Raw genomic sequence first — 5,345 nt, 5'->3', positions numbered from 1 at the left:
TGCGGTTTCTTGTCTTTTTGCTGTGTAGTGTTCTTGGTACCATCCCTGCTTGCGCAACACACCCCACCCTGCCCACTTGGTTGTTCCCGCATGCTCTGGTGCTGCTCAGTTCTCTGCACCATTTCTCCTCAGTACCCCACTCGGCGCAGCTGTACTTTGACCACGTTTCCTACCTTCCCACCCAAGAGATGGACCACATGATAAACCCAAGATGTATAGGAGGTTTTTCTTAGTGATTTCAGCCTAGAGTCCTGTTTACTGTCATTTAGGAGTTACTAGCCAGACTTGCTTTCTAGACATGGATACTTCGTGACCACCTGGCTTTTATAGAGATGCATCAACAGCATCTTCCCACACACAAACATGGCATGTGGGGAAAAGCCCCATTATCCAGCAGTACATTCATGCTCCATCAGTGTTACAGCAGATTGTCAGCTGGTTTGGCTCAAGCTGGTTAAGAGGTGCTGGCGCTGCTGCACCAGTGCAGTTCACTACTTTTGAGGAGTGTCATCTTTTCAGGAGCACCTGCATCCTGCTGTAGATGGAAAAAGGCAGGCTACCCAGTGTGACTGCAGCTGGGCTCTATTGCGCTGAGGGCGTGGGAGAATTTAGCCTCGAGGGAGGTATTTTAATTGGGGAATTCACATAGTCACGTGTATCGGGGGCTATAACTAATGTACAAAACCAGGGAACTGTACTACAGCCTACTGTGCTAAGATTTACTGTTCAAGCACCTGTGAGTCTGCTATTCAGCCCATAAGAGTTCAGTTAGCCTAACATTTTGCAAATCCAGGTCAAAATTCTACCTTACAGAACCACAGAATGGTTTGGGTTGGAAGGGACTCTTAAAAACCACCTAGTCCGCACCCCTGGCCATAGGCGCAGACATCTTTCACTAGACCAGGTTTGTCAAAGCCTGGTCCAACCTGCCCTTGAATACTTCCAATGATGGGGCATCCACAGCTGCTCTGGGCAACCGGCTCCAGTGTCTCACCACCCCCATTGTCAAAAATGCCTTTCTCTTGTCCAGCCTAAATCAGCCCTCTTTCAGTTTAATACCATTGTCCCTTGTCCTGTCACTACAAGCCTTGGTGAATAAGTCTCCAGCCTTTCTTACAAGCCCCTTTATGTACCAAAAGGCTGCAGTAAGGTCTCCCTGAAGCCTTCTCTTCTCCAGGCTGAGCAGCCCCAGCTCTCCCAGCCTGTCCCCCTAGGAGAGGCGTTCCGGCCTTCTGATCGTTTCCCTGGCCCTCCTCCGGACGCAGTGCTCCAACAGGTCCGCGTCTGCCTTGTTCCGTGGGCCCCAGAGCTGGACGCAGCGCTCCAGGCAGGGCACCAGGAGAGTGGAGTAGAGGGACAGAATTGCCTTCCTTGCTTTGCTGGCCACGCTTCTTTTGATGCTGCCTGGGATATGGTTGGCTTTCTGGGCTGCAAGTTGCACACATTGCAGTCTCATGTCCGATTTTGTGGTCCCCCCCAAGTCCTTGGCAGGGCTGCTGTCAATCCATTCATCCCCCAGCCTGCATCAATACTGGGGATTGGTGTGACCCATTTGCAGGACCTTGCACTTGGCTTTGTTGAACTTCATGGGGTTCACATGTGCCCACTCCTGCAGCCTGTGCCTCTGGACAGCATCCCTTCTCTCAGGCGAATCAAGTGCACCAGCAGCTCAGTGTCATCTGCATACCTGCACTCAGTCCCCCTGTCCGCATCACTGATGAGGTTAGGAAATAGTATTGATGCCAACAGAGACGCCTGAGGGACACCAGTCATTGCCCCAGCAAACATCTCCTACAGATTTTTAGGAAGAGATTTAGTTGGGCGCGCGTGCGCGCGCGTGTGTGTGTGTCTGTGTGTGTGTGTGTTAATAGACCAGCTCGTCACTCGATACTTGTTCCACTTATTAATTACACTAAAAATTATATCTTCTCATTTGAATTTTTGTTTTAATTTCAGCTCCTGCATCTCATATTGCTCAGTCCTGGTAACTTAAATAGCTTTATGGTACCAGAAATGTCTCCCTACGTATTTGTAGTCTTAATTAACTCCATAGATCATTTGCTGTATGAACTGAGACTTGCTAGTCTCAGTCAAAACAGTTGTTTTCTAATTTTTTCTTGTTTGTTGTTGTTGTGCTTTGCTGTCATGTTATATACTGATCAATGGTTTTTTGGCTTTTTCAGTCCAGAGAGGTGAAGCAGGAACCAGCTGCGGTATTCTGTACTAGTCTGCTTTATGTAGCATTGCTCCACTCTCAGCTACCTCTTTTTTTCCTTACCAGCTGCTTCATTACGCTGTTCACATTCAGTTTGCCATTTACCCTCTGAAGTGCATTTTTTGGTTGTTCTGAAAATGTGTCTGAAGGCCTGTTCCCTTTATTTCTAGAAATTCACGTTACCAGGGTTTAAGGCCAGATGGCACACGATGAACGTGTCTCTCCTTTCTAAAACATTACGATCTATTTCACAGCATTACTCTAGCAGGGACCTTAATAACTGTATTTTTATTGAACAGCTTTTCCAGAAAACTTTGTTGTATAATCAGTCTTTTCATTGTTTTCATTTGTTGTCAGCTTCTTTTGCAGATTTTCTGTGCAATTGTTTTATTAATTTCATTAACTTGCTTGATAAAGATACCAAATAGCTGCAGACTCTGGGTTTCTCTAGGACAAATCCTTATGTACTAACTAGCGTCTAACGTGCTCCACCAACATTCTGTAAGGTATGGGCCCAAGAACAGTGCCTTACAGAAATTTATGGTGTCAATAGATACTTTTACCAACCCAGATTTGTAATTAATTAAAAACTAATGTTCACAGAAAACTGTTCTCTGTGAAACCATTTTGATTGTTTTTTCTTTATGAGATCCTTCAATGTCAACTGTTCTGTTGGTTTGCCTGGGAGATTTCAGACCTGATGAGACCTGTACTTACACTGACCATGCAGCTTATAATTTTTTAAATACTGGATAACACTAGAGTTTTGTTTCTTTTTTCTTTTTATCTTTTATTCCATGGATGAGGAGAGAGAATGTCTTGTTGTTTTGGGGGTTGGTTTTTTTCCTCTTTTCTTAATCCTCAAGGATTTCCCCATTGTTCCAAGAATGGTTAAAAGCCATTAGTAATAATTCAGAGAACTTCTCAGGAGATGACTTTCAATCCTTCCCTGTCAGATATCCAATGCTGTAGCTTTGGGGATGTTTAAGATGTTTTAATGATGCCAGAACGTCAAAAAAGTTGGAGCTGTTTTGTCAAGGTCTGCAGGAACTGTGAAACGGGGAATGCAACTTATGCAGGGACAACAGCAGCAATTTGTCATTCCTGCCTGCATGAAGCAGCCCGACTGCTGTGTGTAACAAATGGTGCCGCATAAAAAGTGCCAGGAAACAATTTTCTTTGTGTCTCTCACTGTGCCTTAGTAGCCACTTGAGGGATATCACAAAACTTGGGTTATCTGCTTTCTGAAACGATAAAATTGACCTGTCACTTTTGTACTCATTTGGAGCCCAGTCAAATATTGGAAATGTTCAGTCACTGCTCCAGTGAAGAAGGTGCTAGGACAGAATTCTCTTGCTGGTTCTCACTGTACCCTGGTAGCCATGTGAAGGACACCACAAAACTTGGGCTACCTGCTTCCTGAGCCAAGAAAATGGTGACTACATTTTCTCATGGGTCTTGCCTATTCTCACTTGTTCGGAGCTCAGTTGCACATTGGAAACGTCCAGCCACTGCTCCACCGGACAAAGTGCCAGGAAGGAGTTTTCTTTGTGTCTCTTACCCTGCCCTGGTAGCCACATGAAGGACACCACAAAGCTTGGGCTACCTGCTTTCTGAGAACAGACAATTGACCTGTCACTTTTGCACTCGTAGGGAGCCGAAATACACACTGGAACTGTCCAGCCACTGCTGTCCTGAAGAAGGTACCAGGACAGAATTCTCTTGCTGGTTCTCACTGTGCCCTGATAGCCATGTTAAGGACATTGGGCTACCTGCGTTCTGATGTGAGGAAATTTAGCCCATTACTTAGGCATTCTACTGGAGCCCAAATACATGTTGGAAATGTTCAGCCACTGATGCTCTGGAGACAGTGCCAGGAAGGAATTCTCTTGCTATTTCTCACTGTGCCCTTGTAGGCACGTGAGGGACACCACAAAGCTTGGGCTACCAGCTTTCTGATGTGAGAAAATTGACCCGTCACTTTTGCACTCATCCAGAGCTGAAACTGACATAGGAAACATCCAGCCACTGCTCCTATGGAGAAGATGCCAGGACAGAATTTTCTTCCTGTTTCTCACCGTGCCCTGGTAGCCATGTCAAGGACATCACAAAACTTGGGCTACCTGCTTTCTCAGACAAGAAAACAGTCACTATATTTGTTGCATGCCGGTCTGAGACCAGGGATTGGTTCTGTTAGTATTCTCGGGAACAGAATTAAGACTCAAAACGGAGTCAAGAGCCAAGGAACTTTATTTGCCCAACAATAAATCTGCGAATGCAAAGGGAGAGAGGGTGCAAGATAAAGAGAGAGAAAGGAAGGAAAGAAAGAAGGAAAGAAAAGGAAAGAGTTCAAAGCAATAGCTACCAGCCTGGAGCTGTGGCGTCCTGACAGTCCGATTAGTTTTCAAGTCCGGTGGGGGAACGTTCTGTCCCATGTTAGTTGGTTCTGTTTTTTATAGAGTTGTTACAAGCTGTTCTGCTCAACCACACCCCCCACCCAACAATGGTGTACTTGCCCAACGTTCCTCAGGGGCCTCCAGGCACCTTGATCCCCCTGACCCCAAGTCTGGGCACATGCACAGGGGTCTGGTTAAGTTTTGCAGGATCAGCCTCCCCTGTTGCTCCATGGCGTCGGTCGATTTGCTCCTTTAAAAACATATGTGGTGGCAGTGGTGTTATATTCCTGCCTTAAATCTCTTCTGTGGCAATAGTGTTATCTTCCTGCCTTAACAATGTGTGAGTTTCCTGCCATAGCAAAGTTGAGAAAACACATCTACTGTGGCGATGGTGGGTCTCACAGGCGCAGTCTCTTACAGCTTCTCCACTCTCCGCGGCTCATCTCAGCTCTCCTCCGTTCCAGTGTCATCTCCTCCGCTCCCATCTCATCTCCTCCGCTCCAAACTCAGCCCTAGGGTGGGTATCTTGAGGCACCGTGGCTAGTTCTGGCTTGCTGGCACTGTCCATTCTCTGACAGAAACCAGCTCAGGAACTAGTTTGCCTTTCTTGTGTCCTGAGAAAGGACACTGACATCCTGCTCCTTGCCCAGTGGGGCTGGAAACTATTTTAACTGTTTCAAGGCAGGGCTGATAGAGGTATGTGCCCCAGCTGCTAGCTCAGGGCCAGAAGCAAA

The sequence above is a fragment of the Falco naumanni genome, chromosome 6 (assembly GCF_017639655.2).
Source record: "Falco naumanni isolate bFalNau1 chromosome 6, bFalNau1.pat, whole genome shotgun sequence".
Lineage (NCBI taxonomy): Eukaryota > Metazoa > Chordata > Aves > Falconiformes > Falconidae > Falco > Falco naumanni.
The sequence above is the reverse complement of the archived record's forward strand: the minus strand, read 5'-3'. Positions refer to the sequence as shown.